We start from the raw sequence: 26,443 nt of genomic DNA, 5'->3' as shown, positions 1-26,443 counted from the left end.
CTGAGGCAGGTTTTAAGCCTCTTGACAAACCGTTACACCGGCCCTGCGTGGATCCTCATCCAATAATACTCCCCAATGCCTCAGTTGTATTTAAAAGCTACAATCCACAGACCAAACATTATAATCTATGCAAATATATGAACCTGTAACTCTCTTAAGTCAGCATAATCTTTGGAGCCAATTGCAGTTCTTTGCACACGTGACAAAAGCAGTTTCTATGTGCAGCATAATTAAGACTCATGACTGTATTCCCGCTCTCATTATACAGCCGTTTGTGGGTTTTATCTTTAGCGTTCTATTTGCTCTAATTGTATTATTCCTACTGTCACACTTTTATGTCTTCTGTGACCCAATTTCTCTCTCTGGAGTTCATTAAACTTTTAGTTTTTCTCTTCTTTATCTCTGTCTCCTATCTCTAATGGTTTTTTTTTCTCACTTGAGTGAAAGACTTGAGAGTTTAAAAGTGAGGTCCGTCACCTGCTGTTTAACTAATCGAAAACGAGCAAAGGTTTGCTCTGCTTTAACTCTTGGAAATATAAGAATTGTCTTGATGAACTTTATCTCCAAATGTGCCGTTAAAAATAACTTTTCTTCTTGAAGTAAAATTACCTTCGGGGTGTTTTTTTCCCGTCTCCAGCAAGGACGGAAGAGAAGGAGAAGGAAGAGAGAATAATGAACGGGAGAACGTGGACCTGGTGGCTCAATGAGTGCAGATGATGAATGACTGCGGGGAGGCAGAACATGAACCAGAGCAGAGGCACAGCTATTTGTTACCGTGCTGTCACAAATGTATTTTTAATGAATGTGCACCTCTGACACCTCTGCAGAGCACAACTGTTCCTAAAGGCCGACATGACCCCGATATTTCCTGAAAAACACCATCTTTGAAACAACCCACTTTAGCTGTGAAATGTAAATAACCTTCTCCTTCAGAGCGCCTTATTATCGTCCTTACCTGTCCTGAAAATACGGGCCATTTGTGTCTCCTTGATTGCAGCAGCTCGGTTGGTTTCACCTTGAATTTCTCATATGTACTCAGAAAATATCAAATAGGCGGTTTTCTTTCTTTTCCTGGCGGTTTTCCTGGCGAGAAGTCCTTGAGAAGGCTCTATTTATTTCCTGAAATCATTTCAAATTTACATTTTTCCGTTGATGTATGGCAGCTCCTTTAGACCCTACGGCCTTTGAAGCTGATTTTCTAAATACGAATATGTTACATCTGCTGTCAGATTTATCATCCGGGCTAGTTAAAACACCGAGATTAAATAAGACAAATATATAAACGGAAAAGGAAGAGACAGGATGTAAAAGCAACCTGCTGATTCCCTGCAGGGCAAACGCTTTAAATCATTCTGCTGACTCTGATGTGCAATGAAGTCAAGAAGCAAGCCAAGAGGAAAATATTCTGATCACAAATATTAACACAACACTTAAAATTTTTGTTCAACCTAACTAAAAATACAAGACTTTTTTTTAACACATACCAAAGGCTTATTTCTCTCAATCTCTGTCCACAAATTGGTGTAAATGATCACTTCTTTTTTTCACAGGACAATACCTCCACCTTACAAGCGTGGATTATTAACGTGCTGATGAAACAGCTTGATGAAAACAAAGGTTATTCCCAGGCTGGTCACAATGAAGGGCTACTCTGTAACTCTCCCTAAATTATTTAAACAAAGAGTTCAGTCTAAACCTGCTCTTTGGGTAACGTGTCCTAAAAATAAGAGTACATGTGTAACCAAACCAGCCAATGACCTCAACATCCAGCGTCTTCACATTCAAGATGGTCTGAGACCAGACACCAGACGACTTGTGCCACTGCCGGCTTCAAATATTTATAATGCCAGACTAGTATGTCAGAAATGTTTACTTTAGTGACTTTGACACATAAATAAAGCAGAAATCCAGTCTATCCTGTGTAAATGTGTCTCTGAGTCATGACTGTCTACAATGAGTGAGAAGCTCGGGTCCTGCTGGCTGTGTTGTTGTCAGGCCAGTGTTTACATCAGGTTTACATGGACGGGACGGCCGGCTCCTCCCCTTGTGTATAAAAGCCTCAAGAACTAAAGAAAATAAAAAGAACATACTCACTGCTTATTTGGATGTCATGTAAGCGTTTATTAGATTATGTGCAATGTGAAGCTACAAGCTAACCAAAGTGTGCTAACATTAGCCTGCTAACACAACAATGCAGGCTACAGGCAATTGCAACTTGAGCCAAGGACAATTTTGTCCGCCACCTAAAACTCCTCCATGTGAACGCGAGGGGAGAGGGGTTGGAGGTGTGTCGCTGGAGGAGAGCGGAGGATTCAGAATAGCGGAGGTGTCGCTAAACAGCAGTTTGTTTTGGTTTCATGCTGGTGCTCAGGGCAACATCTGCTGGATCAAAAAGTTGCACATTCTTCCTTTAATTAATTAGGAATTAGATGATTTATTTCAGCTCATGCAAATAGCAGCAGGAACTAAAAGTGTTGCATACATTTTTTCTCTACACATTGTCTTGCTCTGCTTGTATATCGAGGATGAGTGGACTCAAAGAAACGAGAAGGATATTGAGGTCATGCCAAGGCCAGTTACATTCACACTCTCCTGTAATTCTTTTTTTTTTTTTCCCCACTTATTGCACGTGGATGTGAAACTGCAAGGGAGAAAGAAAAAAAAAATCCAACTGCAGACACATCCTGGAAGAAAAAAAAAATATATCCTCATTTTTTTTTAGAGGGGACTGGTGCATGAGATGCTACATCAACATGTGACCTACACTGACACCTAAACTGACACACACATCATTACATTTGCTGTGCTCCATCTGTGCTGTCACAACGCTTCAACAATCTTCTTGGGGGATCGGAGCTGGGCAGTCATCCATCACCAACCTCCAGCCTCCGAAATATGAAAGAATTAAGACTGGAGAAAAGCTATTCCACACAAACTGCAAACTCTTATCACTCTCATCATTTTAAAAGGCACTAAATGGATCGAACACCAAAATATAAATACAGGATAATATGATACTATTGCTCTTTTTTCTTATCAAGCAGTCCAGATCTCCAAAATACAAACACAGCATATTCTTTGTGGTGGTTATTTGGCACAAGGAGGCTATCCCTCTGACAGCAGGGGGCTTTGATCTCCATGTTTACACGTCCAGTTAGTGTCTATCCATGAAGACAGCTCCACACTGCAGAGAAATGTTTCATACTCTGGTTTCTTCCTCCCGGGCTCATTATGGTCGAATCGAGTCACACAGCTGCTCCGGAGCAGGGAGACAGAAATGTAGTGATTCGGTGTTTTATGAAGGCATTTCGTTGTGGCCGGTCGTCTCCGTGGAGACCCTCAGCCTGCACGGGCGACTCGTCTTGACAGAGCCGTCCCCCGACTTGAGCATCAGCGGGCGGTTGTTCTTGTCTCTGTCCTGCTCTGTCACACTCGTCTGGTTGTCTCTGTCAATGTGAACATGGATTAAATAAATTCAACCATCATGATGGATAATGCTTCATATACGACACGTTATGTTGCCTCTTTGGGCCTTTTGATCCTTTTGCTTTTGACCATGTTTTGTGTTTTTGTTGTAAAATGATCCAGCCTTCAATGACTTAGAAGAGATCAAATGTATGTGCAACGCGTGTTACTTGAGGATTCCTCTAGAGGGAGCACGATGTGGACGCGTAGTTAATCCTAAGGTTTAAGAAGACATGCATCCATACCTTTAATAGTAAAATAAAATGTATGGATGTTTGTCTGCTCAGGGCTTCCATAAAAGACCTGTCACTGAACATTTCAGATTCAAGATGTTTTACTAAAATGTTCATGTCTTCAATCCTCACATGTATATCAAAGTAAAAGAGACTTTTTTTTCATGGTAGGAAGATTCTACAGATAGACAATTTGAATTTAGAAGCAATTTTTTTTTTTTAAGAAATGCTCTGCATATTTAGACGGCAGTCAATAATTCAAATGCACGAGCAAAAAAAAGATATCTAATGTTTGTAATAAGGCTGTCCCAATGATTTTTTGCACACCTGCTTTTAGTTAATATACAACATACAGTAAGATGTATTTAAGTATATATGTATATTAAAATGATCAGAACCTATCTTTGCTGTCTTCAGCGTTGGTGATGTCTTCATAGACTTTCAGCATCGTCTGTGTGCGGTCGTCACGGTGATCCTTAACCTCCTCAACCCTGGAAAATACACATTAACATGTTAGTAAGTTTGACTGAAGGGTGTAAGGCGTACACATGCCTCATTATCTCATTTCTTTCTCAAGGTAGCAAAATCTGGTGTCTCAAAATTTGAATAAGGGCTTATCCAGGTTTCTGAAATCAGGATATGGATACCTAAAAAAACCTAAAAAAACAAAATCAAAACCAGGATGGAGTACATGCAAACACACTCAAGTGTCTCTGGATTGATTATTTATGAAAACAACTTTGGTAAAGTAAGTACACAACTCGTCAAAAAGTCATTTCTAAGACATTTCTAATCCTAAATGTAACAATTTATACCTTTAAAATGGTGTGAATGAACACATTTATTACATAGAGGCGCAGTCCTCTCCTAGAATCAGCTGTGAATGCAGATTCAAACAATCATTATGCAAACAGCAGGACATATTTGCATTTGTTTGGGTCTTGCTTTCAGCGGCAGATTAATAAAAACTTGCTGCTCCGGTGAGTGTGTACTGCAGCAGAACCGTGTACGAGGGATTCACTTAAGATAAAGTGTATTGTCCATGTTCACAGGTAATGAAGGAACATGTCAGCCGGAGCAACAAAGGGGCGCCATGACGGTTTGTTTTCTGGCAACAATGAAGCTCTGAGGCAGCGAGGAAAAAGCTACACGGAGAATAAAAAACTCACTGTTGTTTTTTTTTGGTCTTTTATGGGATTTGTTGACAATAAATAAATAGTTCATACGTGTTATCCTTTAGACTTATAACGCCTGCAGGCTGCAGGTTATTTTTTGAAGAAACTAGTTTAGCGTTAATAACGGTGTTGAACAGTGTTTGTGGTCATCTGTAGTCCACTTCCTTGTTTGAGCACGGTTGCGTTTACATCTCTCTTTAATTTAATGAATCGAGACAACCTCTTTAAGCGGACTCTGGAGCTCCCTTCTTATTTACGTTTCCAGATCTGGCTGTCTCCGACAGATTACCCGTAATAGCCAATCGGAGCGAGTAGATTGTGAAGCGCCACACGACTGTGCCCCCGAGCTGAGTGGAACACTGAAGCTAGAATTATGGCAACAACACGAGTTCCTCATAATGTCTCATGCAAGACAAAAGTGACCTCTGAAGTCGCTTTTGATCACTCTAGTTTCTGTGAGATCTTGTCTCTGTGGAATCGTTCCTACAAACGGCAGGTGTGTGGTTTCATGGTCGGACTGAATGATCTTGTGTGTGCATTCTGAGGATTCTAATGTGAGAAATTGTTTGTGATTTGAGAAATCGTCCAGCGTGTAGCCAGTTAGACGTCATGTGTGCTCCTCTCCTTTACGTACTTTCCCTTAAGCTGGGTTGTGACGATATGTCATGACGACATGGGCTTCCATTTCCTTCTAAAAAAGTTTCATCAGTCATCAAATATAACACTGTGTCCTAACAGCACTTGAGCTGTAGATGCTCGCAGGCATGCTGTGCTCACGGAATCCGTTAAATGTTATTGCTTTGGTATTTTCAAACTTGCACACTGACATCAAGTGTCTTTGTATTAAAGGTAGACAAAAGGATGTGTGGTACTTTGTATTGATGACATCACAACACTCAGAAGCTCGTCAAAAAAGTTTTTGTTCGCTGTTGACCCAAGTCAAAGCTCAACATTTAAACCATGGATGTGGATATTATTCATTCACCACTATCTCCACTTTGTAAAACAAGCTAACCCCGACTTCCTTGTTCCTCGTCCGTCTACACGAGCGACCCCTCAATAGTAAACAATAGAATCAAGCTGATTTTGTCACAGAGGCTCGTTTCATGTGCTGTTAGGACAGACTGTAAGGTAAAGAATCTCCTCTGGATACAGCACCTGGGCTCGAGTCTCTCTTTGACCTTGGCGATGGACAGGATGTAGGGGCTGATCTGTTTGGTGATGGTGGTCAGGTAAGAGTTCTCCTGTTTCAACTGCATCAGGTCATGAAGCTGCGCTGAAAAAAAAAACCCCACAGAGAAATAAATTAAAACCAAAGCAGCCAAAAAAAAGAATATAATTATGCTGTCTAATTAGAAGACACACCTTCATAGATCTCCTGCTCATTAGAGACCCTCTGGAAAGTCTCATCCCAGACCTGCGAGGAAATGTTGTCAGTTGATTCTCTCCAAATAAAATATGACAAAAACTCTGCAGTTATTCGGCTCATGGGACACCTTGACACTTCTCATTTTCTTTCCCCTTTGTTTACTTTTCAAGCAGATAACGGTGTCTGAAAACGATCTTGTTAGTATGCAGCAGGAGGTCCTGACTGCGAGCAAATGTGGAAATGTTGTTTGTAGTGAGCGGGGCCAGCGGAGTCAGGTACACACTGAAGGTCGAAAGCCATCACTTGACGCACATCTTCAAACATGACTCTCATAGTTTCCACAGTGGAGTGCTGCGCAGATATCTGGCTGTCAATGTGCAGAGACCTGTCCAAGATCTCTCCTATCTTATCTGTGTTGATGATGGAGTGGTGCTTGGTGAGGTCTCGGTGCAGCTCCTGGACCTTCAGGTTCTGAATCTCTGTCTGGAAAGTCACACACACACACACACACACACACACACACACACACACACACACACACACACACACACACACACACACACACACACACACACACACACACACACACACACACACACACACACACACACACACACACACACACACACACACACACACACACACACACACACACACACACACACACACACACACACACACACACACACACACACACACGATACTCAGGAGGTGTGGCGAGTACAGCTGCCAGGTGAAGTGCATCTAAGTGTGAAAACCTTGTTGCCCACTCAACAGGAGGTCCCGCTGCTGCCTTTAATGTGTTTATCACAGAGGATCAGAGACTCCTCATGGCAGGATGAAACTTGATTCCAGCGTTTTCTTCAAATGCATCTTGCTAACCTAGCATTCGTTGACAACATACTGGTCTTGGTCCCCAAGCAGTTACCTGCCTTGCCTGTTGACAAGCAGCACCTCTGCACCCTCAGAGCTGCATGCATGACCATAGATTCTCTTAACTCCTGTTTACATCTTGTTCTAGTTAAGAAAATCAGAAGAGTTTATGTTAATCTTCAACACGACAGCTGTCACACACAGCACTCACCCGGTAGGTGTTCACATAGCTGCGGCAGTGCTGGGTGAAAGGTGTCTCCCTACCCTCAGCCAGCAGGACTTTGGTGCAGATGTTTCGGTGGCAGGTGGGCCTTCACCCAAGAACTGAGCCAAGGGGCATCTCACTGAGAGACGGGGAGCGGCACAGAATGGCGAGAGGGGACTGGTACCTGAGGGGAGGAGGAAAAACAATAACTAATCCGTCGATAAAATGTTAACAGCAACGTTTCCTCTGCACCTCAGACTATTAGGGCCTCATTTTGAATGAGTTTAACTTAACCTGAAGTCATCTGTTTGGACTAGAAATATGTTACATGTATGCTTGCACTTTTAAAACAACTAGTGCAACACACTTGCATGTATTATTTATTTTAACCAGGAACCACAACTTTCTGTTACTGATGGAAATGGTACGCAAACTGTGCAAGCACTCTGGAAACCACGTCTAGATTTTCTACTACTTCAGCTCACTCCATTTACTAACCATAACTTATTATCTGCTCTACTGTCACAATTTGAAGTCAACACAAGACACTTGAGCTCTAATTGTTGCTGGGGATCAAACCCTCGACCTTCCAGTTGAGAGACGACCTACATTGAGCCACAGCCGTAAAGCTGTAACTTCTGGGTTTCTGCTGAATGCTGACTCATCAATTATTTAAAAGATGTAAATCTAAACCTTCTTCTCATGCAACTTTGTCTTCCTGTTTGTTTTTTCGTTGACAAGTTTTACTGTCAGTTTTATCCTTAATCAATCGTGCCATGTGTGATAGAGACGTCCAACTTCTAAAAGTACTCACACCAGATATTCTTTAACTGCTTGCACGTACATTTAATTTCCCAGTTTGTTGTATTCTCTGTTTTCTCTTTTTTTCCAGCCAATCATGTACTCTAGAGAGACATCCAAAACTCATCTGTTCAAACTGATTAAATAAAGGTTACGTACATCTAAATATATCTTGTGTTGACTGTAAATCTCTGCACTCGCCGTCGCTCAAATCACTCACATCTCTCCTGCATCACATTCACCAGCAGTGCTGAGGTATGTGTGCACATTACAACAAGATAAACACACATTTATCTCGGCTCCAGGAGGACCGAAGTCCTGGCTCCGTGCCTGGAGCAGCATTACTGCCCCGAGGCCATTCAACAATAAGCCATATATGTGAGTACATCCCCTCCACTTTGACATATGAATGTTGTGTCCACTGAGCATTCAGGTGGGATCCCACAACAACCAATTATAGGCTCTGCAAGCGGAGCAGAGCAGCAGCAGCAGCAGCAGCAGGAGAGAAGACAGCTGCAAACTTCACTTCAGCTCTGAGAGAGTTTGTTTTGAAAAGAAAAGGATGGTCAGCTGGACGTTAACCAATTCCCTGCACAGGATCAATCCAGCACAGGAGGCGAGTGGGGAAGGAGCTTTTAGAGGGTAAGGAGGACAAATGAGATGAATTAACACAAGAAACAGACTGAACAATGAATAAGAGAGTATTCTTAATCACAAAACAGTCAGCCATTTACAAACAGACCACACAAAAATGCGAATTTCCTCCTCTGTGTGTAAAGATTGGACTCGTACATTTGTGTCAAGCACCTTGTAGAGCAACTATCATCTTCAAGTGTCAAGATGGCAACAACAGAAGTTCGTGTAAGTGCGTAGAAAGTCTGAGTACAGCTCTATCTCTGATCCCGACTTCACTGTAAAAACTCAAATCTTGTGAGGTGTATTTGTCTTTTTTTCTCTTTCTTGAAACGAGATGTAATGCCTTAACTCAAAAAACTTAACAAGCAGGTTTAGCTTGCTGCACTGGACGATATTTTTTCCTCATTACAAGAAATTCAGGCCTCATTATTTCTTGTAATATCCTAAAAAAATGTTTTTTTTGGCTTGTAAGGTGAATCTAGCTTATAGGAATATTTTTGACAAGAATGTAGACAAATACGCATTGTAAGATTTGAGTTTTTGCAGTGTTTACTTCAACTACAATCACTATACAAAACAAAAATTAAAAAAACCCACAAAAGCTACATAGCCTACTGCAATATGAGATCAGTCCAGTTCAAACAACAGAATCAGCTGCAGTGACTATAAAATAGTCAAATTTACCTGCGTTTTGGTTAGCTCTTACTCCTTGCCTTCTCGCCCTGCGTTGATGCAACATCAGACCTGCTTAAAACACGTCTCCCTCTCTCTGCACATGTCATCCTCTGCACACCCAGCCTCCGTCCTCCCATCACTGACGCCAACTAAAGACTTCACCCGTAACTAAAGCTGTGACATCAGCGAGCCTGCCTGGAACAAAGCGGCCCGTCCACCTCCTGCATGCCAACTTCCAGATGAATCCTGCAGAGTTCTGTGAAATTATGATAAAAATAGTGCCAGCCTGCCAGACGGGCGGCCACCGATCCCTCTGCCCACTCTGCGTCTTGCACTGGCAGGGCGCTAAGCAAGTTGGAAGAGAGAGTTGTCAGTATGTTTGGCATTAGCGGTTGGGCTTAAAGACCTGTGAACAGTTGGGATAAGTGGAACGTGGGGAAGGAAAGGACAAAGCTCTTTGTTCTGATGTTGGGCTGTCAAATAAAAGTTGTTTATTTGATGTCGTTCATGAAAGAATCCATGAAGTAAAAATTCTATTCAGCATTGACAAATTGATTGCTTTTCCAGCATCACCAAATCTTAATGTAATGCGACTAAGGTTGTCAAATTTTCTGCTGCTTTTCCATACCACATGTTTTAAGTTATGATACGATACGGTACACTACGTTACGATGCGATACGTTACGATGCAATACGTTACGATGCAATACGTTACGATACGATACGATTGGGTACGATACGATAGGGTACGTTACAATATGGTATGAGAGGGTACGATACGATACGATACGTACGATCATTATGATACGTTACGATAGGGGACGGTATGATACTTTACAGTACGGTACGATACGTTACGATAGGGTACGATAAGATACGATAAGGGACGGTATGATACGGTACAATGCGTTATGGTACAATATGTTACGGTACGATACCTTACGATAGGGTACGATATGATACGTTACGTTGCGAAAGGGTTACGATACGGTACGGTACGATACGATACGGTACGATACGATACAGTACGATACGTTACGATAGGGTACGATAAGATACGATAGGGGACGGTATGATACGATACGATAGGGTACGATACAATACATACGATACGGTACAATACAATACGATACGACAGGGTACGATATGTTATGATACGTTACTGTAAAATATGTTACGATAGGGTACAATATGATACGATACGTTACGATATGGTCTGATACAGTGCGATACAATGCCGTACAATAGGGTACGATACAGTATGGTACGCTACATTTTAGATGTCCCCCCACAATAGACGCTGTGATTTCTTAACATAAAGCTGTGGGGAAAGAGAAAGAGCAGTGTCTAGATTGCACAGATGTTGGCAATTTGCATAATGGTACCGAAAGGTTGTCCACGTACTGTATCTGTGCAATTTAGACAATGTGCCTGAGTTTGCATAATGTGTTGGGTTAATAAAAACAATATATTACCAAATATTGTGGGACTAGGACTTATTTTTGTTGCAGTTGTATCAGAACAGGTCGATATCATTTGATGTTATCCTAAAGAGGTTTAGAGATCAGTTATTGTGACAACCCTAAATGCATCATCTTTAATCTAAGTGATCCAAAATATAAAAAGCTCCAAACCTCTCACACTCACTCATACATGTTATCAGGTTATCTGTTGTTTCCTGCCCTGACCACAACAAAACCAGAGCTTTCTAAATCTGGGTCAATGCCTCGCTCCGTGCCTGCGTGCAGCAAGGTGAGTTACATAAACATATCAGACTACATAGCTCGCAGACAGACAGAATAACTGCCATAGTGGGACTCAGCATGGCGCCTCTCGCTGCAGTCATCGCTGTCTACCATCTGTACTCGCAAACCATTTGGGGATTTGACTTTGGATGCTTCACAAGTGTGACATTTTCTTCCCAGACTTTCTGCTTTCTTGGAAGGATCCAGAACATGTCGTGGTAATGTTCGGGCTCATTGTGAAATAAAAACCTCAGAGGAAAAGGGATCGCTCTTGTGATGACATGTGAAGGATATTTGGCAGCAGGTTAATGATCTCACCTCGTCGCAGCACCTGCGGATCCGGAAACAGACGGAGGGCAGCGCTGACAGAGCAGCAGTAACGGCTCCAGACAGCGGGCAAACTCACTCCTGTAGTCGGTGTTGATCTGAAGACGGACAGAAATAAAGTCAAAGAGTGGGGCATTGCTTCAAGGGAAGGACAGAAATTCTAATTAAAGCCAGGAGTTGAGGTCTATTCTTGTACAATGACCCTACATATGTCGATAAAAATAGAAGCTAAAACAAAAGAAATAAGATCAATATGATGACATCCATCATCCTAAACTTAAAGGGGAATACATAGAAAAAAACACTTCCCTGCTAACTTTTCTGAAATCATTTCTTTAGTCCCCTCAGACCTGTGGACATGCATTAAAGGAGAGACGTCAGAATGGGGCTGCTACAGAGAGAGCGCAAGAGCTGTTGGGGGTTCAGTTCCTTTCTCAAGGGCACCTCAGCAGTTCTTGGAAGGTGACCTGGCACCTCTCCAGCGACCGGAAAAACGTCCATATTCTGGCCCACAACGGCACTTGAAGTGGCAACCCTCTGATTCCCTTCCCAAGTCCCTACAGGCTGAGCGACTGCCTCCCCCTCAAACATGTCTTTTGATGTAGTTCTGTTTGCACTGTCGATTCTAGAGTTTTTTTGGGCCCTCTGCAAAAACCAATTGGGGGCCTCCAACCAGTGTTCATCCCCATCATGTCTGCCAGTGTCCCGACAATTACTTCTCTTTTTCCAGTTTCTTTTTTCCCTCCTAAAGACGGATAATTCATCCTGTTTTTTAATTTATTGACTCTCATTGACAAACTTTGGTTTTCACAGCAATAATGCAACGCTTAGCAGGGCAGCAAGAGTGAGTGCTGTCAGATGGTGGCCCCTTAGGGAGGTTTCCTACTGTCGTTGCAAAATTCGCACATTTTGGGTCACTGCTTTGGGTCACTTGGGTCACTTTTGTCTCTCTCATTTCCTCTGAACTCTAACATTAACTCGCCCAAACTGATGTAAACGGATGTGTGTTGCTCCTGATAAATGACTGAATAAAGCTCCTATTACAACTCCAGGAGCTCGACTGTCTTAGGAGGAAAATTGGTTTGGGGCTTTTGGGGCCTCAGATGAAAAAAAAAAAAAAAAACTGGTGAAAGTGCACCGGGAACAAATGAAACAATCACTGCAGCAGATTTCATTCTGAGTGTAACCTTTTGCAGCTCTGCATGAGGGCTGCTTTGGACTCACTTTGCTGCTCTGCACCGGTCTCAGTCGATGAGGGAGCTTCACAATCCTCTTCAGACGCTCCATCAGTTGCTGCGTAAGCAAAAAAAGATCTGTCTGTGAATCAGTGACCTGTTTCACCTCGCTCACACCACACGGACAGCCTCAGACTTAGCCTCCATTTAAACACCAGCTATGTTACTTAAGATGTACATACAGCAGATACAGTGGTGTAAGCACCACTGAAAATAGATTTTTAATACATTTACACAGTCAGTACTCACCTTCCCGCCTCTTCTTTCTTACACTGCAGCACTGTGAATCTACATTCATCCTTGTGATGAATTCCCACATAAATTAAACATAGTCCATAGTTTAAGCGGCTGCACTCACGTAACCCATGTCCAGAAACTCAAACTTGTTGGCCGAGCTCAGAAACGCCGAACAGGTGACGAGGTGGACCTAAAAACACCAGAGATTAAAAGGATCCAATTCAAACAAGCTGCAGGGAGGACGAGACACCGTCAGACTGAGATTGCATTCATCCTGCGACTGCTCACTCAGTACATCATCGTTTTCATAAAGGCATAGGCAATTAACAAATAAGAAATGCACCCTGGAGTAACAACGCTGTGAAGTCAAACTACCCCTAGGCAGAAGTATAAATGTAGGCTACAGGTGGTCGAAATAAATGCACATTTAAGTTAGCATTTTGTGCTGTTTCATACCTCTACTGCACCAAATTAAACAGAGAAAAAGTGTTATTTTCCTCCACTTGGTTTACATCTGCATGTATTTATCAGATTAAGATAGTAAATGCAGCCTAGGGTCTGCCGTTTAAAACTAGCTCTAAGCTAACTTTGGTACAATGCATCACATGGCATCATTTAGATTAATACTGTGTGGTCCTTTTAAAGATAAAATGCATAAAAAGGAACAATAATAACCCTCTGATACACAATACACTGGTTTGAAGTACTGTCAGTGACATTTTGACGTCTGTGAAATGTGAGCAGTGAAACCCGAGAGCAACTTTCAGGCAGGCGTTCCCAACATTGGGGTCCCGACCCCATGTGGGGTCGCATGGAATTAAAATTGGGTCGTCTGAAATTGGAATTTATTGATTGGAAGTTTTACATTATTCTTTTAAAAGCAGTCTCGTTACATGACTGAACAAACTTCTTTAATGCTCACTTATATGGATTTGAAATGCAGTACTCTCACTTCAGTGAAGGATCTGAGTTCTTATTGGTTAAAAGATGCCGCTGGAAACATTTCAAGTTATTATTCGTTATCATGTCACTGTTGTTCTCTACCTGCAGGGTCGGCAGGAGGGCAGTGAGGTGGGAGAGCTGCTCCTTCAGTGCTTTCTCCTTCTCCTCATGTTGACTGCACACACACACACACACACACACACACACACACACACACACACACACACACACACACACACACACACACACACACACACACACACACACACACACACACACACACACACACACACACACACACACACAGAGACGCATAAGCATGTAACGCTACACCTTCACATCCTCGCCTGCTGAAATACTCAGAGGAGGAGGTGCAACCACAAACAACATACTCCATATTTCCAGAGGCTAATCTATCTGTCTTCTCCCTGTGCAACAAACACACACAGGCGGGGCGGACGCACAAAGACCGACATAAATAGACTTTAACACCCTTCCGGGAACATAGCCTGGACAACTTCCAGGCAATGAGAGAGAGAGAGAGATAGAGATGGGGGACAGTGGGCATGAAAAATCTCATTAAAGATCCCCACAGAGTGCAAAACGATACACTCACTCACTCACCAACGCACAAATGTTTCCCATTCAATCACGCGCGCGCGCACACACACACACGCACGCACACACGCGCGCACGCACACACGCACACGCACGCACACACAGACAATGCTGGAAATGATTCCCTCTCAGATTTGTACATTTGGAAGTCCTCCTATTTTGAAAAAAAAGTGTGAACATGATCAGACAGAACAGAGATGAAGAACCATTTTTTCGTCTTTTTATGTTCAAAAGCCATGAATTATTCATTAATCTTGTGTGATATTAAATTGATGTGCCATAATTTGATCATAGAACCTAATTAGTTTAAAACCTTAGACGACAATAAATCAAACTTTAATGATTGCTAAGGGGATGCAGGAAGAATTTGTAATTATTTTGGGTGGCTTGATTCTCGGTGGGGGTAATTCTAAATGAATTGATATCATTATCATCCTGTTTCTGTGATTTCTGGAACAGCTTCACATCCTACGTTTTGAAAAAAGCAGGTTGCAACAGAGTAAGAGACTGCAACAAGTCTGCTCTTAAAAACCAAAACATTTCAGTCGATGAAATAGAAGGTGCTAAAAGTGCTCTGGTTTTATGTAACATGTCAGGAATCAACAGTCTGTTTCCATATTTTCAGCAAGAGCTGGAAATTGTAAAATCTATATTTGACGAATTTTATATTTTTACTCTTAAGTTGGATTCAGGGACAAACTGCAAACACTGGCTCAAACTCTGTAATTCTGCAGAAGCAGTTTGGAGATTTTCCCTTCATGACATCACAAAGGGCAGTAACCCCTCCCCCAGGTGGGTGACACTCCCACAGCTAGGTGTTTGTTCTGCCCTCTGAGTCTGCCTTCTCACCTTAAACAATAGGACATGGAGCGAGAAAACCAGAGACACCCAAGAACCTTCCAGAGAGGGGGCGTGGTCAGACACAGCTCATTTATATTTAAAGGTACAGATACAGAAACAGACTGTTCTGAGCAGGGCTGAAATAGAGTGGTTTATAGACATGATCAAATACAGGATCAGAGTGGATTTAGAACAAAAAACTTCACTCACATGTTTTGGGGAGCTTATACTTATTTAAACTGGTTGAAAAGGAGGAAAATTTGTGACCTTTAAAGTAAAAATCATCCAGTTACCACAAAATATCTTCATCATAGTCAGCCTGCGACCTCATCCTCCACATGGCACTTTATATTATATTTAACTGACCCTCCAATATTCACCAATTAGTCCTCCTTTAATGCACTTCTGTTATGTCCACTTTGTGTTTTGAGTGGTGCACATGCAGGTAAAAAGACAAATTCCTGCATTTCGCATGCAAAAAGTAGACAATACAAAAGTGTTTTGTATTTTGTTCTTTTCTAAAATGTGTTCGGTGAGAAGGGGAGATTATTCCACAGCAATTATGGTTCTGCTTTTCACCACAGCATGATGGGAAAACTATGAAAAGACCCGCAGTGGCAGCAGGATAATAACATTAGGCTATATAGTAAATATTGTGACTCAAGCTTAGGGACAACAAAGAAGTGTAAATCTTGATATGAGTCTTATTTTACCTCTGAGCTGCTTTGAGCAGGATCTTCTTCCTCTCTGCGAGTTTCTCCTGTCAGGAGAGAACAGAGAGAAAACGGAGAAAACGGCCTCTTTAATTCCCCACACCGCTGTGAAAATGGCCTTGAGCTCTCTAATACCTAATGAATTTTCAACATTGAGAAGAGAAAAGAGGCGTACAATCCACAATGTGACGTCTGCTCTACTGACGCTTCATTAGGCTATACCAGGGAAATCTACGAGCTCAAAATTAAGAAAACAGAGACATCTGGTGGCTCAACAGTGCACGTGCAGCACACAGAGGTCAGAGATTGGTCATTTAAAGACGTACTCTATTAATCCCGCGAGGGGAAATTCAATTTCACGCTCTGTTGTTGAACACACACACACACACACACACACACACGATTCTGTGGACACGCACTAATAGAGAGATGTCAGAGTGGGGGGGGGGGCTTGCTTAAGGGCACATCAGCAGCACTCTGAAAATCAACAGGCACCTCTCCAGCTAACAGACCGATTTCCTGACTTGGTCTTAACCAGGACTTGAATGACGACAATCATAATTCCATGAACCAATCAAATGACTACGACCATGTTTCAAATGCCAATTATACGACTAGGACCATGTTTCAAATGCCAACTAGATAATTTGCATTTACCTGCGGAAAATGCGTGTGAATGCTGACGGCTGAAATGTTTTGCAAAACACTGCTGAATGAAGAAGAATCAGCAGAAGAAAAGTAAAGTAAAAGCAAAAAGCAGACGAACAAGAAGTAGAAGTATTAGTAGTAGTAGAAAAAGAAGAAAAAGAGAGACTAACAAGACACAGGTGAGGACAATCAGGGCAATCAATCAGGGAAACACACAGAGGCAGACAATGAGAAAAAATGGGAAAACGTCTCCCTATTGGGTGCTCATTTGAAGGGCTTAAATTAAGAGTTGGTGGCTAAGTGATGGTTTTGTGAGCAAGAGGACAAATGGCCGAACGCGTTGATGTGATTTTCATGTCTGGGATCCAAGAAATGTGGAAACCACAGCGATTTAAAAAGTTAGTCCCAAGAGGTGTGGTCAGTGAAGTCAGGCCTAAGTTTAACATTAGCCCAGATGGAGGGCTAATGGACCACCTGCCGCTTTGAAGCTCACAGTGGAAAAACTTTTTCTCCAATTGTCCTGAAAACTCAATATGTCAGAGAGGACAAGTTTTCCTACATTTTGAGGGTAAATTTATGTGTGTGTGTGAAGATTGTGGTCAGGAGAGCAATTTGTTCGGGAGATTTTGAAACTATTTCAGAACTCTGTCCCACTCTAGCGATGATGTCACGCACTCTAAAACGTGAGAAAAGTTCAAAACTTCACCCAACATTTGGAGGTACAGTTTGGAAAGTATAAAAGGTAGTGAACAAGACAAGACAAGTGAAAGTGGTATGAATAGAGGACAAGTGTGTGAACATTTTAAAGCAAAAATGGAGTCTCTAGGCAGAACACAGCCAAAGTTATGAGGCTGAGAAAAAAGTGTAAAAACGTGAAAAAGTTGGAAGTTTTCCCATTCATTTCAATGGGGCCAAATTGCTTTCAGCATTCACACCATTCACACTAATTATACGACTAGGACCCATGTTTCAAAGCCGGCCAATCATATCCCGCTGTCGAAGAAGAGTGCTTCGGTCAAAAAAAAAAAAAAAAAAAAAAAAAGGCGAAACAGGACATAGAGAAGTTAGTTTTGGTAAGTTATGTGGATATTTCATAATTAGGCTGTCAATACATAGGCTTATCAATACATAAATATGGCTTAAGATACTTTCTATTTTTATAAATAATGTGGTATGTTAGGCGGTCGTTAAGTGGCAGCTAGATTGTTACATTAAGTTGTTTAACTAACGTTAGCCAGTCGTGGAGGTCGATCATTTCTATTTTTATTTATAATTTGTGAACTTAATTTAGCTAACTAATGTCAGCTATACATACAATAACATGTATATTGCGTTGTTATATTTCCTTAATTTGAAGCATTCAATCGTTGATATTCTGGTCTCGGTTACACTTGTCGTTTCAATACAACTTTGCGAGGGGGATTCTACATAGTTTGGATGTCCATAGCAAGTTAAGAGATGGAGAAGAACACAGGAAAAATAAATGTTAATGTCAACGTTGTTGGAGCCATGGATTGGTATAATTGTCTTTGTGCTATTTATTTAAGGTTAAGGTAGTTTGTTATATATTGGTGTTTTGGGTTATTGATTATTATATCATTATTAGGATTGTGTTGAGTGAGGGGATGTCGGGTCACATGGGTATGGGCGGAGATGTGTTGATTTAACTCACCTGTTCACTTTTTGTTCTCAGTGGAAGAGAGGGGGTGAGCTGGTTTGCCGTATTTTTTGTTGACCGCAATTGTTTCGAGTTCACTGTGATTATGAGTTAATGCACGTTATTATAAGTTAAGTTGATTATCTTTTTTACGTTAATAAAAAAGTCAAACTTATTTTTACGGATCACAGTATTCTTTTGAAAGCGCGTCGGACAAATACATCAGGCCCAACCTCAGCCTCTCAGCGGCTTCAGATTCAGGAACGCCGCTACAAACGTTATAACAGTCGTTATAACAGTCATTATACCTATAGTCAAGTGTTGACACAGCAATGCTATCTCAAGAATCGGAATTAAATGACAAGTGTAACCATGGCAAAAGGAACATTTCCATTAATGTATAGCATGTTTTATTGTGAAAACCCTTTTATCCCATCATACACCATTTACTATCATTTACTAAGTCATTTACCGACTGCAGAGTTCAGATAAATGAATTAAGTGAAAAGTAGGTTTTTTTTCTTCTAGTGAAGACAAAGTACAAAGCTGCCTATAGTAATACTCAAGTAAAGTAGGCATGGCCCTATATCAAAGATGGGTCAAACTACTGTAGGCTACATGGTGCTAGTTTTACACACCTGAAAAATTGAGCTGTTAAAGGCTTTAGATGTGGTGTCATTCAGTATGTCCGGAACTACCTGTGGTATATAATTTTCAACCTGTGCACTGTTCAATAATATATATTATTTCAGATGTCCAAAATGTCACACAAAGCCATGGCAGATGCAGACTGGCTTAAGCGTCTGCAGAAGTTTGCGGACACAGGGGTTTGGCCTTCCAATGAGGGCAACAGGCCTGCTCCTCGGCAGAAGAAGTGGCACAGATATTATCAGATGGTAAAATTATAATGACAAATAGCCAACATTCTAAAAAAAAATAGAGACAGATAGAGAACTGTCCTCTTCAGCTGAGAGGGCCGGCGACCCTTGTGAGAGGACCTCAGAGCTGCTCCTGCGGATTTCATGAGGTCACCTCATTTAAATTAAACTAAAATAGATGAATGTGATTCCTATGAATGTTGACTGCTTGTGTGAGTATCTAATACTAAGATACATATTGATGTTGTCTTTTTTCAGGCAAGGGAACAACCTACAGCCAGTCCATCCACAGGTGCAAGTCCTGCAAAGAGGACCAAATTGACATTGGCAATGGTAAATGTAACCTTCACTATAAAACTAAGAACCTCACTATTGTTATTCTCAGATTTTCACATAAGCCTTTGAAATATGTATATTTCACATGGTGATATAGTTATATCATGGTTATTAATTATATTACTTTGTTGCTTTTTGTCAGTTTGAAAAATCACGGTTTACTGGTTCGCAAAACCCCAAACCAAACCTGAATGTCAAGAGAAAAGCTTCTCAGGTTAGTATAAAAAGACAATGACTTAAAGTTCACAAACCCCATTTTGTTGCTTTGCATTGCTAATTATAACTGTCTACACAGACACAAAATGACCCTGGTTTTGCTGCTGCCACACCTCCATCACCACCTCCACGCCATTCTCCATCTCCACGCCCTCAAACCCCTGTTAGTCAACCCCCATCTTCCTTCTTCCTTGCTCCACTGCAACTGTCTGTGCAAAGACCAGCACTACCTCCACCTGAGCCAGTGCCTGCTGCTGTGATGAACCCGGTAAACTGCTTTTTCAATCCTGAACATACTTACACTATGTAATGCTTGTCTTTGTTCCCTCTATAATGTTGTCGTGCAGCTGTGGTGCTTTTGAGTGACAATTCTCATTTCTTCTTATTTTCCTTAGCAATCACATATTGCCCTCTACTGGTTGCCCCTAAACTAGGATTCAAGTTGAAGTTCTAGTGCTAATAATATAATAATTACTCATAAAACACTGGACTATTTTCTTTTAGATAATAAGAAAGTGTTTATATCCTTTTCAATATTTTTTCCTTAATTCCTTAATGTGGTGGCGCAACACGGTTAAATTAATAGAGGAAACACTGCTTCTATACCGCTTCTATTCGTACTTATGCTCATATTTTTTATTAGCAGATCCCCTTTCAGCCAGAGGATCCTGTAGAGCTTCCACTCTTGTGGCCAGAGACCCTACCACAAGAGGACCACAAGTGGGTGTCTGCAGCTCTCTTTAGGGTTGGGGCAAGTGGAAAGCTAGAGCTGCGTGACAACCTGCAACTCTGGTACTACCCTCCACCACCAGCCCTGTTGTACCACCAGGCTCCCACAGCAGATAGGTTTTTTTTCCCCATCCTCTCTTGCTGTGGCTGCCATACAGGCTGTGAAAAGTGTGGCTGGTTTGTACCAAACCTACATGTACAAGACATCCACTTGCTGGGGGTGGTCTGCACAGGAGGGTACGGAAGGTTCTTGACATCGACCGTTTCTATAACCTGGTGACGGAGAACCTAATTTGCAGCAAGTGTAGAGCCAGCTACTTGTCCACCGGTCAGAACATCCTCCAACAGCTGGACCTGGCCCACCGCTCTGAGTTCAGGGTCATCATCACGCGCAAGTGAGTTATACACTGAATTAGTCATTTTGTTTTCCGTTATGTTAAGTATTTCCTTAAATAATTTATTTGAATACTCTTTCTAAGGTATGCCTGTGACTTGCAGGTCATCCGTCTGTTGCGTGATAGAAGCCTTGGCAATGGTCCTGCCCGCATCATCAGTCAGCTGAAGGAGAACCACAGTGAGGAGTGGCTTCAGCAGGTAGCAAGGTACGTACTGTAATAGCTCTGAAATAGGCATGAGCAATTGAATACTCATTTAGGCCAGAGCAATTGCTATTAATGGAAACTTCATACAATTTGTATTCATTGTGTTACCACCACATATGTCACGCCACTGTTATATTAATCAGTTAAAATACAGTTATGCAGTTAAATGAAAAGTTTTATTAATAAGTCATGCAACTGTACCTACAGGTACACCTCTGAGTGTGTGGCCTTCATGGCCAACCCTGGCCTGCTTCCGCCATGCTTCCAGGAACCCCCGCAGCTTGCAGCGGTCCCCAGCTACAAAGGGGTCCTCACTGTTTACGGCCATGATATCCTCAACAGGCTTGAGGATATCAAGGCTCGTATAACATGTATATTTGGATCCATTTTGAAATTGGATTCCACTAAAAAGGTTGGAATTACTATTTGGATAACTGCATTCTCACTTTTATTAACTAGATTTAATAAGATTTTACAAATTAAATTAAAAACTCTCGTATTTTATGATATGTAATTAGGAAGTCCAGGTGCACCTGTTGTAAGAGAACTGTTTAATCATTTGTATTTTCAGATCACCAAGAAGCTGACGGGGCCTGCTAAGGGCACTGCACAATGGCTCACTTCAGTTGGCAATGAAGTGGGTCAAATACTTGTCAGTGTCCTTACAGCCCATGAAGGACCTGGATTGGACCTCATGGCTGCAGGCCTGATGGAGAGGTACCGGAAGGCAGGTGTGGCTCCCCCCATTGTCCTGTATGTGGACTGTGGCTGCTGCAAGGCAGCAGGAGAGACCAAGCTGAAGATGCGCTTCAGCGGGTGGCCGGATCTCCTTGTTCGCCTAGACATCTGGCATTTTATGCGCCGTCTGGCAGAAGGGTGTACCACCAACGCCCATCATTTGTACCCCACTTTTATGGCACGCATGTCAGCATGCATTTTTGAGTGGGATGCAGGTGACGTGGCTCTGCTGAGAAGGGCCAAGAGGGGTCAGCTGACGCAGCAAAATTGGCCTGACATGACTGACAGGGAACTGGACCACCACATCACCAAGGCTGAGCTGGCGTTGCACTGCAGGAGGAGGACCCGAGGAGAAGAGCTTGAACAGCTTTTAGGGGAGCTCATGAGCAGCAAAGGGAATGACGCACTCAGTGTCCCTCTTGTTCACACTGAGCGGATGCAGCACATCTGGCAGACCCAGAAGCGGCATGTGGCATGTATTCAGGATCCTCGAGGTGTTCTGCTTTACACTGAGACGGGAAGCATCACCAAGGGAGGAGTGCTGCTGAAAACCTACAGATGTGCCAGGGGCTCCACATCGCTGGAATCATTTCACTGCCATCTGATTCGATTCATTCCAGGTTTGTATTCGTTATCCAACTTGTTTAATATACTTGTCGTTATGATAATTTGTTGTCAAATAAAACTTTTGTATGTCCTCAATATTTGCATCCTCCACAGAGCTAACATTTAGCCTGCTATTCTTTCTTATTGCGTGCTTTCAGGGAACAGCGCCAACAGTGTGAACTTCCAGATTTACCTCCTGGAGGGGCTGAACCGCTGGAACCAGGACCGCGCTGCTGCTGCTGTCGCAACTGAACCATCTCCCTTGCACAGCTACACGGGAGTTGGTTCATTGTGTCAACAGCATTTTCGAGAGGGTGTTTGGCAGGAAAGTGGACCCTAACTTTATGCCACCTGCAAAATACACTGGTGAGGGTATTGTGATGACTGCATTTAATATATCTGGTAGAATCATTGCATGTTCATTTAAATATAATGTTTAATTTTCTTCTGTTAATGTTTTTTCAGGGGAGCTGATTGGTGTGCAGTATTTGCTGCGGCAAAACAATGAGCCACTGCAAGACATGCAAGCCAGTTGTGAAGAGACCTCCCAGCAGCTGGAGGAGCTGGACATGGAAGGGCAAGGGGAAGAGGATGAGGGATTCGAAGAAGAAGCCACAGTGGCAGGTCTGGTGGATTTTGATGAGGTTGACCCTCACAGCACCTCTCCTCCCTCCAGCGCCACTCTACTCTCCAGCAACTGGCCCCCTCAAGCACCTCTCCTCCACCCAGCCCCTCTCCACCCTCAGGCCACGCTCCAGTCTCCAGCCCCTCTCCACCCTCAGGCCACGCTCCAGTCTCCAGCCCCTCTCCACCCTCAGGCCACGCTCCAGTCTCCAGCCACTCTCCACCCTCCAGTCCCTATCTTCCAACCAGCCCCTCTCCACCCTCAGGCCACTCTCCGCCCTCCAGCCCCTCTACACCCTACAGCCACTTTCCATACTCCAGCCTCTCTCCTCCCTCAGGCCACTCTCCACCCTGCAGCCACTCTCCATCCTCCAGCCACTCTCCAAGCTCCACCCACTCTCCACCCTCCAGCCACTCTCCAGGCTCCACCCACTCTCCATCCTCCAGCCACTCTCCAAGCTCCACCCACTCTCCACCCTCCAGCCACTCTCCAGGCTCCACCCACTCTCTATCCTCCACCCACTCTCCACCCTCCAGCTACTCTCCAGGCTCCACCCACTTGCAACCCTCAAGCCACTTTCCACCTTCCAGCCCCTTTCATACACCCAGCCCCTCTCCTCCACCCTCCAGCCAATCTCCAGCCCCCTGCACCTTTCCATGCTGTGGATGAACACAACATCCCAGGTATGGACAGAGTGGATGCACTTGCTGAGTACCTGGTGGAGCTCCGAAATCAGACAGGCCTCATCCTCAACAACCAGCAGACCTAAACAATAGTGAGTCTTTGGCAGAACCTGGAGAATTTTGACAAGCAGCGGGTGGTGTATTCTGCTCGATACCAGCCGAGGCTGTTGACTGGCCGCTTCCAGATTACCAGACAGAGATCTGATTTCACCCCTGGGTCGGAGAGCACCAAGAGGTGTGTCCTGGGCTCGACAGGCTCCCCAGCTCAGTGGCCAGACTGCTGCCGACTTATAGAGACCATCTTCGTCAGGCTATGTAACATCCATAAAAGCCCTAAAAAACAGGGAAACGGTAGCCTGTCGAGATGGTCTCTCATCTCTCATGGTCTTCAAGATTATCGAAGAATTCGGCAGCTTCTGCTCAACAATGGAGTGGTTAAGGAGCAGACCACTCTTCAGCCGGTTGAGGTGAACCAGACTACCCTTGTGCAGTGGCACAACAAACGCCTGAAGGCTCATGAGGTTGCTGTTCTGCTCAAAGGCGTCCAGCTCCCTGAGGCAAGGCCAGTGGCAGTGGAGCCTCTTTTGCCTGCCAACACACAGCCTGTTTCTATACAACCTCATCACCCTCACCATCAGCTACATATATACACGATGCCACCCAATACCGCAGGGCAGGCCAGAACCAGGCTTAGGCAGCCTCCAGCCACCTCCATCCAGCCCCCAGCCCCCCATGTCCAGCAAGGGTCAAGAGTAAGGCCCACGTTTATTGCCCCAAAGCCCATAGCTGCACAGCGGCAGCTGTTTCCTGCAGCACCACCTGCTCCTGTTGTGCCAGGGATGCGGTTGCTCCCCTGCCCTGTCGGTAGTTCTATTACCACCCCGTCCTCATTACACAGCACCACCACTGCCACCAATGAACTGACTAATGACCAATGCCAAGCTGCACCCCCCAAACGTCCCTATAACCATTCAGCCACATCCAACATATGCAAGAAATGTGGCCTGTTTTGCACTTCAGCCACTGGCCACAGCCAATACAAGGGCAAAAACGGAGACTCTGAGTAAAGAAGAGTGGTTGAGGGCCATGCAGAGAGAAGCATATGAGCAGAGTCTCAACATTAAGTTGTAGCTGTTTCATTTGTGTTTGTGGCTGCAGAAATCCTTCGTACCCAATTTGTATCCGATTCGAAAGTGGATGTTCAAGTTAAAAAAAAAAATTATTAATGAAGAGGAATTCTGTTTTTTTTAAGTATAGTTAGACCTTTTGTCAGTAGTGAGCCTCTTTTCCTAATTTTTGTGATTTGCCAGTCAGCTCTCTGTTCTTAGATTTTCTTTTTTTTATTGCTGTTTATTATCATTATTATTATTTATTATAATTTAAAAATTATTTATTATTATTTTTCCACTGTTCTTAATTTGATTTAGATTGCACTGTTTTAATTGTTTCAGTATCATTTGTGTGCACTTGATAAATATTTATTTCATTGAAATTGATTCTCTGTTCATATCTTCTTTAATACCATGGTATTGAAATGTACTACATAATACATACATATCCAATACTTTTGTACTTGACTGTAAGACCAATTAAGTTATTGTATTAGTTATCACTCATTCACTTCAATCATTACCTGTACTTTCTTTCAATTAGCCTTTAGTGCATTACCCACTTTTGTGATGTACAGTAACATTAGCCTAGATATCAATTGTCTCAAGATTTGTGTCTAGTTAGATTATTTGGAAACCTTATTTATCATTAGTCTTCATAAATGTAAACGTATACACAGTGACACCAGGCATAATTAACAGTCAAGAAAGGAGAATAACAGTTTGCCACACTCAACACTGATTTAAAGGTCAAATAAACCCTATGCAGTATCGATGCTTTAAACCACTTACATGATGTTGACCAGTGGGTATGGGCTATGTAGGCTATTTCTATACAAAATTAGAAAAGGAGTGTGCGTATCTGTGCCACAAGACATGTCATGCAAAACTGTCCACTGCTTGGTATACATAATGTTTAAAATTCCTATTTAAAGTACATACTCCCATTTTATTTCCCTATTACAACAATAAGGAGCCATTTTTAGGACTATTACATATGCTTGATGGAAATGGTCTCTTCGATTTTACAAGTTACGTTAATGTGCTGGTCCATTAAAGGTTGATCAAAACATAACAATCATACAACATTATAGTTTAATTAGAATTGAGTTTCAGTACATTGACATCATTTCAGAGCACCAAGACAATTATTGAATGGCATTTAACAAAATCAGTTATACCCGTGGCGGGGTTCGAACCTGCGCCCTTCCCTTTTTTCTTCCCCCTTTCTCCCCCTTCTTCCCCATCTTTTACGTTCACCTGCTCTGCGGGCCGAAATAGCTCAGTTGGGAGAGCGTTAGACTGAAGATCTAAAGGTCCCTGGTTCGATCCCGGGTTTCGGCAGGCAAAGGATACTTTTGATTGTTGATTCCTATAGAAGTGCAGTGTTTCCATGATTAAGAAAAAGGTAACTTTGCCCTGATATAATCACAAAGTCATCAAGGATATAGATAAAGGCAGAATCGGCCTACTTGTCTTCTAAAAACATATGTATGGGGAAAAGCCAACTTTAAGTAGGCTACGGTA

The 26,443-nt window shown here is 42.7% G+C and overlaps 1 non-coding gene and 1 pseudogene across 1 annotated transcript; one reads left to right on the top strand and one right to left on the bottom strand.

Moving 5' to 3' along the window:
• Nucleotides 1–631: 631 nt before the first annotated feature.
• On the bottom strand, nt 632–16,648 carry LOC109980823 (RING finger protein 207-like; annotated as a pseudogene).
• A 9,539-nt stretch (nt 16,649–26,187) lies between these two features.
• Nucleotides 26,188–26,260, top strand: trnaf-gaa (transfer RNA phenylalanine (anticodon GAA)). The gene has a single exon. It is a non-coding gene; the product is annotated as a tRNA-Phe (tRNA).
• The last annotated feature ends 183 nt before the right edge of the window (nt 26,261–26,443 follow it).

This window comes from Labrus bergylta, chromosome 5 (genome assembly GCF_963930695.1).
Source record: "Labrus bergylta chromosome 5, fLabBer1.1, whole genome shotgun sequence".
NCBI classification, from domain to species: domain Eukaryota; kingdom Metazoa; phylum Chordata; class Actinopteri; order Labriformes; family Labridae; genus Labrus; species Labrus bergylta.
The sequence above is the reverse complement of the archived record's forward strand: the minus strand, read 5'-3'. Positions and strand labels throughout refer to the sequence as shown.